Raw genomic sequence first — 11,227 nt, forward strand, 5'->3', positions numbered from 1 at the left:
AAGCCTAAGGGACAGAAATTCTGACTCAACAGGGTGATTTTTAGGAGTAGGGAACTGTTTAATTAGAGCAATGCCAATGAACCGACGATGAGACTTGTCAGCTTTTAAATTTGTGGGTAGGTTGCATGTAATATAAATATTCTGTTCAGTTCAGTACTTATAAGTATTAACCCAATCGTTTTTTTTGATGTGGGTATCTTTTCTGGTACTGTTCCCTGGTTAGAAGATGCTCGGCTTCAAGCAGCTTTGGGGTTACTTTAATACCATCATTGAAATAAATATATATTTTTAGACGAATTTCACAACGGGCAGAAGGTCACTTGAGTCCCTCAGTTGCAAACTTATTCACATTGCACAGATTAGATGCTCTCCTGTTGCACAGCTCTGTATTATCCCTTACAGGGAAATGTTTTAACAAGTACAGATAGATTATTCCTAGTCTATAGGTTGCCTGATATGTTTGAGCTAGTTTCTGCGGAGCATAAAACAGCAGTTTGTTTTACCCAAGATGGGATAGCAATCATTATAAAGTGTTATGTAGATGGTCATCACTTGCCAGAAAGGGAGTGCACTATGATGCTGTTAGTAATGGGAAGGGAGAATGAACAGACATGGGCTAAGGGATCTCCGACAGAATCAGCTGCAGCTTCAAGATTAAGCAGACTGTTGGAGTGTAGCAGATACAGTTAATTTTTTTTTTCCAATAACCATGCTGCTGAAACCCATGTCACTTAACCAGGAAGAGAACTGCCTTACTCTCACCTGGGTTAACCATCCATATAAGGCTAACGCTGAAAGGTAATTTGTCGGTTGGTATAGCTCAATACAGCAGGGCTTCCATCCAGCTTTTCCAGGAATTATAGCTAGCTCCACTTTGCGCAGACTGTTCATACAGAGAAATCCTACTAGGATTTCAAACCATTTAATGGCCGACCTCTACCAAAGGTGTTATTCTATCGCCTGCGCTAAATAAACTTTTGGATTTCTTATTAACAGTTGTCGAATTCCTGAAAATAATCCTTATGAATTTAATCAATTTATTCAGCCACAGATGAGAGTCAGGATTTCAGGAATTGCGTTGCTTTGCTCTCATGAGATTAATTCTAACTGATCACAGACTTGCTGTAACAAAAGTACGCCGTTTTGGTTATAGGGCTCGGTATTAGACGCTCAGTGCTCCGTTTTGTATGTACTGTCTTGTAAGGTGGTGAATGGACAGGTTTATCTTCTAAGGAAGTAGCTGTTTTCCGTTCTATTCCAAACAAAATGCAAACCCCAGTTTTTCTTTGTCTTGTTCAATATGAATCTACTTTTACATTGCTTCATTGCATTGCTCTTTGGAAATGTAATTTAACAAGGTTATATGCAACAAATGTGTAATGGTTTTAGTGGATTTAACCAAAAGGTTACTGAATGAACGTAGGCCTGAGGCTTGAGGATATTTTAAGCCTTTTGAATACCTTGGTGCCGAGATGTCTTTTTCAAGCAGGGCGGGGAAATTCGTACATTTTTTGTTCAGGTATCTTAAACAGTACTCACACTGCCTTTGAGAATAAGTTCATTTTATTTTAAACTTATAGGGGGAAAATCGATCTCTGCGTAAAGTGCTAGAATTAAATATCAAGGCCTAGAAATTGGTCCGCACAGTGCCCATTTTTCGAGCGCTACTCAGACTACTAAAGCCCCAGTATGGTGAGCAGGAAGCGTGCACACATTTCTGGCCAGAAGATTGTTGCCCGCCATATTGGGTAAGGACAAACAAGAGGCATCCTTTACCCACATCTGAAGCAGGTGTTAAGCCCTTTGCATATAAAATTAACAAATGGAGGAACATAAAACCCTTGGGCCTAATGCCTGCTTGAGATCCCCCTCTCGAAGATTGATTTGTCCTGAGGCAGCCAGTGCCGTTGTCGGCTGCACTCAGGGAAACCAGGCCTAGGGATTGCCTGCAACAAACAAGGTAAGTAACTTACCTGAATGTGGGGAGGAACAGGAGTGCTGTTCCCGATCCCACATTAAAGGAACCGATCACCCTCCCCCAAATATTGCTACCGCTCCCAGCCCTATCCCGCGGCCCAGACCCCTGGGGTTCGATTTTCATATCGAAGTTTGGGGGCGGGGGGACTGGGAAAATCAGGAAAATCCTGAGCGGGTAAGGAACCCGGCTCCAACCCGCCGACTTCCACATCTCGCATCTGTGTGCATGCGGGGTTCTGGAATCCGGAAGCCCGGCCGGCAATTAAAGCCGGCGGGACGATATTTAAAGAAGCAAATAGGTATTTTATTTGTTACATATTAGGTAGTTAAAATGATTTTCAACTTACCTGGGTGGCTTTCCCACGGCTTCCGATTCACGACTGATGAAACCAGGCGTGAAGGGCCGGATCAGGCAAAAATAAAGTAAATAAATGAAATAAAATAACATTTCACAAAGTTAAAAAATAAATAAAACTACCTTTCAAACGATCTCACCTGCACCCCCCTCCTCCGATGTCTCACCCCCCGATGTCTCACCCCTATGTCTCCCTCTCCGATGTCTCTTCTCCGATGTCTCACCCCCCATTGTTTCATGATGTCTCCCCCATCTTCTGACAATGTCCGATGTCCCCCCCACGACCTTTGTCCCCCACTCCGATCTTTGTCCCCCCCTCTCTGTTCCAGCACCGGATGATGACTCTCTCTCTCTTTCTCCCCGCCGCCCCCCCCCCCCCCCCCGCCCGGTAATGCAGCTCCTGTCGGCAGCCCCTGTCAATCAGGCTGGCTGCTGGGCACGAAACCCGGAAATAAGATTAATGAGCATCAATTCGCGTGGGGAAAGGTAAGATTTTATTATCCAGGTTTGCCACACGCCCATTGACCCCGCCCCTCCGCTGTCATCCCACCGCCATTTGAAAATTGAGCCCCTGGTCTCGCCCTATCCCAGCCCAGACCCCTGATCTCCCAGCCCAGACCCCCAGTCTCCCCTACTCCCAGCTCTGACCCCTGATCTCCCAGCTGACCCCTGATCTTCCAGCCCTGACCCCCGTTCTTCCAGCCCTGACCCCCGTTCTTCCAGCCCTGACCCCCGATCTTCCAGCCCTGACCCCCGATCTTGCCCACTCCCGACCCCAAGCCCTGATCTCCCCGCCCAGAACCCTGATCTCCTCCGCTCCCAGCCCTGACACCCCCGACCTCCTAGCCTGAACGCCAATCTCGCCCGCTCCCAGCCCTGACCCCAAATCTCGCCCGCTCCCAGCCCCTGATCTCCCCCACTCCCGGCCCTAACCCCTGATTATCTCCACTCCCGGCCCTGACCTCCCCCCCACAATCCCTGGACCCACAACTACCACTCACGGCCTCCATTTGTTAATTTAAGCAAAAGATTGATGTGGGGGCGGAGCCTTAATTTATACTCATGTCTACTTTTTCTTAAATTAGCAAACAAAAAAATACCCACAAGAGATTTAACATTTTCTGTTACTTTCTCTTCTAAAACCTGTTGTGTTTCTCATACTTGCTGATTCATCCTTTTAAACCCTGTCCTCCACCCAACATGGAGAGTACATTAGGCCCTGACGAGCTAATGGGATGAATAAAGCAAATGTTGATTAAAATAAAGCTGCAAGTTCCAGTTTCCAATTTAGTATCCTCACTCCTTTATCTGATGATTTTTTGGGTACGTGGAACAGATCATGTTATGTTTACTCAGCACATCAAGAGTTAGGGGGCCTGAAATTCCCTACCCCTTTCTCTGCATTTCATCCTTTGACAGCTATCCTCCCACAATAAAACAGTTATCTTTTCCTCCATATATGGTGTATCCTCAATGTCAATCAAAAAAAACTGAATTCCGCACATGTAATGCAGCAAAACTTTCCTAACAAACATCAGTCATCTTATACAGCAATCTGTAGTCTCCAATCGGACTTCAGGCCTCTAACCATTGTAACTGGGACTCCTTCCCTAGATGTCCTTTCTGCTGTACCCTCACTTACAGCGATTTTCTCTTTTTTCTCCTGTTCTTAATGGGTAAGGTTTCACCCACCACTCTTAACTGATTTTATCACTTGACTATCAAGTAGTCTAAAAGGAACAAAATCCAGAAGCCTAAATAAAAAATGTTTTCTTTCCCCTTTAGACGAAGCCTGCCATGTCTGCAAGATTTCCCTGTTAACTGCGCTGAAAGGTGAACGTGAACTTGACTCGTCTACTTTCACAACTGTTAGTCAAGCAAGATTCTTTGCCTCTTTCTCAGGAACATTTTGTTTAAACTAAATTAGCATCCCCAAGAAGGAAACCCATTGCAGTGTTTCATTCTACCTGGGCTGTCAACAAGTTATCTCGCCAGGCATCCTTTGCTTCCTGAAGCTGGCAGTTAGCCAAAAAAAATACAGCAGTAGACAATCTTGGCTGCAGAAATGGAGTTTAAACACAATCGAGTCTTAAAAAGCATCAGTCAACGTTGATGAATGAAACTTGACTGATGTTTGACTATTTCAGCGTTTTAGTACCAATAATTTTTGTGAGTAAAAACTTAAGGCCCGGCTTTGTGGAGGGCAGTAATACTATTCTGAAAGGACATAGGCTTGTGCCTATGATTCTCCACAAGTGTCTGAGCTTGGCCGTGCCATCTGGAAAGAGATACTTAGCAAATTGCCATTGGTAGGTAGGAAAAGCACAACTGAAGCCTTTTCCAACCAACTGGCCAAAAATGTGTCTAAGTTACTGTAGTTTTGCTTGTAGATAGAGGTTAACTACTAATTATACAACAGTCGAAGAGATCCCTCCCCATCCCGGGAATTGGTAAGAAGAGTGTGAATGACATGGGTTCTCAGGTCTACAATTCTCAAATCTCCTTAAAAGGTAGGTAGCGGTTTCACATTTACGTTTTGAACAGAGAATTCTATCAGAATCTAACAATTCCAGTAGACTTTCCTCTGAGTATTACAGATTCTTAAATCTCTTATTCTACATTAGAAGGTTATTCTGTCCCAAAAGATGCAAACTAAGGAATATTGTATAATTATAACACTAGGTTCTATCTGCTAAATTTAGAAGAACGATAAAATACTGGTGGATTTGGTAAACAAGGAGTGGACAAGGCCCTTAGTGGCCACATGCATGATGATACCCTCAGACTAAAATCACTTTATTATCAGAGTGAGAAGAGTGGTTAGGAGAAATTTCTTTATGCAGAGAGCTGTTAAAACATGGAATGCTTTGTCACAGGGAGTAGTTGAGGCAGCGTTGTGGGAACACCTTCACCACACAGACTCCAGCAGTTCAAGAAGAAGGCCCACCATTACTTTCTCAGGGCAACTAGGGATGGCCAATAATGCCAGCCTTTCCCACGAAATCCACTTCCCGAGAATGAATAAGAAAAACAGACCGTTGCATCCTTTAATGGAAGATTCGACATACATTTAAAGCACAAGAAGATACAGGGTTATGAGGAGAGAGCAGGACAGTGGGCTTAGTTTTGGATTGCTTTGACAAAGAATCAGTGAGCTGAATGGCCTCCCTTTGTGCTGCAAACATCTATGATCCTAAGTCTTAAACATTTGCTGTTTAACTTTATTTCTCAAAGGCACAGTCTGTTTAAATTATTTCTTGCTTTACTAGCATAAAGGAAACAATTGCAATCACTGGATCATGATGAGGGTTCTGCCTATGACAGCATTAACCGTGCCCATCTTTGACAACAGAAGAAATTACTTAAATGGTAAAATAATTTAAGTGTAGCACCTGAAAAAAATGACTGATGAAAGTAAAGAGCATTATAGAATTAACTGGTGTGAATTTTGCACCTTCCAAGGAAGAATAAAACTTTGTTACTACACTGGAATCCACTGATGTCAGCCTTCAAGTCTTGCTATTTTAGATTTTGTTCTGAACATGGTCTGTCACACTGGCTGATGTATGCCCCTTCTTACTGTTGCACTAAACCAGATACCAGTGAAAGCCCATCTCAAAAAGGGGTGCATACTTTCCAAGCTAACATGAGATAAATTTTAATCTGAGGCCATATGAATTGAACACGTATATGAAACATCAGCATATTAACATGAATAACTCATCCCCTTTTGGTACAACACTGTTGTTTTTAGCCTTCCTGATTGTTGCCCGAGGGGCTTATAACAATATTACAGTTTGGTTCTACTATTATCTATCTCCATATTTTGCACTAATTTGGTACAGGTATATGAACATGGGATAAGAGCACTTGGAGGAGATGGCAACATATCAATATGGCAGAAAATATACGGAATGGTAAAACCCAAATTTGTAACTTGTACAAAAAGACAACTTGGAAAAGGATTCAAGCAAGCACCACTGTAAACCACCTAGCTTATACTTCTGTTTGTACTGCCAAGATTCTGTTCCATAGAGAATCCGGCAGCATAAACAATCCTTTATACTATAGAATCACACTTGTTTGGCTATGTACAATACATAAACCATGTCTACGTTTACCCTCCACACGAGCAAATAGTTCTGGTCACATTTAACCACTGTGTTCCATATCCCTTCAACCCCTTTTCCTTCATCAACCTACCCAATCTAATCTTGACTGTTGACATAGTTTCTGCCAATTGTCATCTCAGATTATTGTGTACAATCAACATAATAAGAATAAAGTGGGTCGAGCAGACCAATTTATTTGAAGTATTCGTCCTATGTCTTGGTTTAACCCTGGCTCCAGGATAACTCAATAGAGACAGCTTTGGAATTCACAAAAAGTAATAATTTGACTATTTAGTTACATTTCTATACATTATCTAATATTCTTTTGGGTAACAGGTCATGCAAGGTGTAGCAGTGGAAACGATACTCAATGAGCTTTTTACCACCACCATAGCTATGGAGAATGATAGGTCTGGTCCAAAAGTTAAAATTCTAAATTGGGGAAAGGCCAATTTTGATGGTATTAGACAGGAACTTTCAGAAGTTGATTGGGAGAGTCTGTTGGCAGGCAAAGGGACGTCTGGTAAGTGGGAGGCTTTCAAAAGTGTGTTAACCAGGGTTCAGGGTAAGCACATTCCTTATAAAGTGAAGGGCAAGGCTGGGAGAAGTAGGGAACCTTGGATGACTCGGGAGATTGTGGCCCCAGTCAAAAAGAAGAAGGAGGCATATGACATGCATAGGCAGCTGGGATCAAGTGGATCCCTTGAAGAGTATAGAGATTGCTGGAGTAGAGTTAAGAGAGAAATCAGGAGGGCAAAAAGGGGACATGAGATTGCTTTGGCAGATAAGGCAAAGGAGAATCCAAAGAGCTTCTACAAATACATAAAGGGCAAAAGAGTAACTAGGGAGAGAGTAGGGCCTCTTAAGGATCAACAAGGTCATCTATGTGCGGAACCACAAGAGATGGGTGAGATCCTCAATGAATATTTCACATCGGTATTTACGGTTGAGAAAGGCATGGATGTAAGGGAACTTGGGGAAATAAATAGTGATGTCTTGAGGAGTGTACATATTACAGAGAGGGAGGTGCTGGAAGTCTTAACGCGCATCAAGGTAGATAAATCTCCGGGACCTGATGAAATGTATCCCAGGATGTTATGGGAGGTTAGGGAGGAAATTGCGGGTCCCCTAGCAGAGATATTTGAATCATCGACAGCTACAGGTGAGGTGCCTGAAGATTGGAGGGTAGCAAATGTTGTGCCTTTGTTTAAGAAGGGCAGCAGGGAAAAGCCTGGGAACTACAGACCGGTGAGCCTGACATCTGTAGTGGGTAAGTTGTTAGAGGGTATTCTGAGAGACAGGATCTACAGGCATTTGGAGAGGCAGGGACTGATTAGGAACAGTCAGCATGGTTTTGTGAGAGGAAAATCATGTCTCACGAATTTGATTGAGTTTTTTGAAGGGGTAACCAAGAAGATAGATGAAGGCTGTGCAGTAGACGTGGTCTACATGGACTTTAGCAAAGCCTTTGACAAGGTACCACATGGTAGGTTGTTACATAAGGTTAAATCTCACGGGATCCAAGGTGAGGTAGCCAATTGGATACAAAATTGGCTTGACGACAGAAGACAGAGAGTGGTTGTGGAGGGTTGTTTTTCAAACTGGAGACCTGTGGCCAGCGGTGTGCCTCAGGGATCGGTGCTGGGTCCGCTGTTATTTGTTATTTATATTAATGATTTGGATGAGAATTTAGGAGGCATGGTTAGTAAGTTTGCAGATGACACCAAGATTGGTGGCATTGTGGACAGTGAAGAAGGTTATCTAGGATTGCAACGGGATCTTGATAAATTGGGCCAGTGGGCCGATGAATGGCAGATGGAGTTTAATTTAGATAAATGTGAGGTGATGCATTTTGGTAGATCGAATTGGGCCAGGACCTACTCCGTTAATGGTAGGGCGTTGGGGAGAGTTATAGAACAAAGAGATCTAGGAGTACAGGTTCATAGCTCCTTGAAAGTGGAGTCACAGGTGGATAGGGTGGTGAAGAAGGCATTCAGCATGCTTGGTTTCATTGGTCAGAACATTGAATACAGGAGTTGGGATGTCTTGTTGAAGTTGTACAAGACATTAGTAAGGCCACACTTGGAATACTGTGTACAGTTCTGGTCACCCTATTATAGAAAGGATATTATTTAACGAGAAAGAGTGCAGAAAAGATTTACTAGGATGCTACCGGGACTTGATGGTTTGACTTACAGGGAGAGGTTAGACAGACTGAGACTTTTTTCCCTGGAGAGTAGGAGGTTTAGGGGTGATCTTATAGCAGTCTATAAAATAATGAGGGGCATAGATAAGGTAGATAGTCAAAATCTTTTCCCAAAGGTAGGGGAGTCTCTAACGAGGGGGCATAGATTTAAGGTGAGAGGGGAGAGATACAAAAGGGTCCAGAGGGGCAATTTTTTCACTCAAAGGGTGGTGAGTGTCTGGAACGAGCTGCCAGAGGCAGTAGTAGAGGCGGGTACAATTTTGTCTTTTATAAAGCATTTGGACAGTTACATGGGTAAGATGGGTATAGAGGGATATGGGCCAAGTGCAGGCAATTGGGACTAGCTTAGTGGTATAAACTGGGCGACATGGACATGTTGGGCTGAAGGGCCTGTTTCCATGTTGTAAACTTCTATGATTCTATGATTCTATACAAGCCCTAGAGCCCTTTGAAGAGGCCATGCTGGAAATCATTGGGAATGGGAGTACAATGGGAGTGGAAGAGAGTGAAACTAGATGCCATTTTGTGATCAAGCACAAGCATGTACAGGCACCTTAATTCCAAGAGATTCCCATTGATATCCAGCAGCTAGCTACTTCACATATTCCTTTCATTGGGAAAGCATCTAGAAGGTGAACTGTGATAGGTTTTAAAAGCATCAGGGTAAAAAATATACTAAACATACAAACACGGAAACAAATTTAAAAGGAAACAAATTAGTTGAACTTTATTACAACTTTGTCCAGGGAGTTTACGACTGATGTTGCAGAATAAGGTAGCAGCAGATCAAAGGATGGGCATCCATAGTAGTTGAGGTAATTTTGGTGATGATGCATTGGATCACTGCTTAGTATATATGTGGATGGCTTCGGCAGTTAGCTGACTATATCTTCAATGACAGCCTGGCACAATACTCATCCTCTGGGTGTGTCAATGTCCTTACCTGACCTTGTCTGTGGATAGGGGTTCGCCTCCATCCCCTGTGTCTTTGGGTGGCAAAGCTATGAAGCATACAGTAGATAACAATGAACTTGGAGCCGCTAATGGGATGTTCCGTAAGACAGTCCCTCATCTATCCAGGAATTAGAGGTGTTGCTTCAAGGTGCCAATAGTTTATCTACTGTACAGATGCCTGGGCCTCATTGTGTTTCCATTAATTTTCTACTCATGCTTCTTGGAAGGGTGTCATTAGACAGGGCTGCAAAGAGAATCTTTCATCTCCCAAGAGGCATCCTCAAATCTGCCTTCTCCTTCAACTAAAGCAGGAGCAGAGGATTACCTCTACAATAAAAGAATCCTGACTTGTGCCTCGAAAACAACCACTAACCTGCAAGATTATGTGTTGCTGGTCACTGACCATTTGGATGTTGATGGAGTGGCACCTTCCACAGCACCTCCCAAACCGGTAACCTCCACTACCTCGAAGGATAACAGCAGCAGGTGCATGGGAACACCAGCATCTCCAAATTCCCCTCCAAGTCACGCACCATCCTGACTTGGAAATATATCGCCGTTCCTTCATTGTTGCTGGGTCAAAAACCTGGAACCCCCTACCTAACAGCATTGTGGGAGAACCTTCACCACACGGACTGCAGCGGTTCAAGAAGAAGGTCCACCACCACCTTCACAAGGGTAAATAGGGATGGGTAATAAATGCCAGCCTTGCCAGTGATGCCCACATCCCGAGATTGAATGTATTAAAAAAGAAGTCCTTACAATCCATGAATGGCAAGACGTTGTGTCTGGGGTCAGGATGCTAATGTGGGCGCCAGCTGTAACACCCCTTACTATAGGAAATGCTATAATACAAAACAATTTCAGTCCCCTATATATGAAATTCCACTGTTGCTTTTTCATTGGGAAATCGATGAAGGCATCTACAGAGTAACACAGTAACAATTTCATGCAGAGGAAGACCTTCTGTCCATCTAGCCCACCTATCCTCAGTATTCCCTTGGTGCATTTCCAATAACCCTGAATCCCATTTGTTGACAAGAATCTGTCTAGTTCTTTCTTGAATAAAACGTCTTTTTCTGTCACTTATACATCATGATCATCACGTATGTTTTTATTGTCTAATTTTTGCTCCAGTACTAGGGTGCAGTTATACTGTAGTGACACTTCTCAAACTGCTATCTATGGAGTGCAATGCGCTGCGGGCAGGGTAGGGTTATACTGGGGACACAGCATCACTGCAGCTCACATTGAGGTCAGCAAAAACTGCACATCTGCTTGGACTATCTGGGCACTTAAAATGCAGCTCCACACGAGGAAATGTGTTGCAAACTCAGCACGGTCTGAGGTGGTCACATGGAAGGAGTCACAGACAACTTGTTTTTAGTAAACTCAGGAACCGATTGGGCCTGACACCTGAGATATTCCTGTCGACACGAAAGTGGCAATATAACTGCATGCCTGTACTTCAAAGATTAAAACTGAAATAATTAAGTATTTTACATCCTTTCAGTGCCTCTGTGTGGTGGAGGGGGGAGGCTAAACAGCATTGAAGTATTGAAGTATTTACAAAAATTAACTCCCTGTATGTTAAAAGCCAAGCAAAAATTGTTATGAAGTCGT

This window comes from Heptranchias perlo, chromosome 21 (genome assembly GCF_035084215.1).
Source record: "Heptranchias perlo isolate sHepPer1 chromosome 21, sHepPer1.hap1, whole genome shotgun sequence".
NCBI lineage: Eukaryota > Metazoa > Chordata > Chondrichthyes > Hexanchiformes > Hexanchidae > Heptranchias > Heptranchias perlo.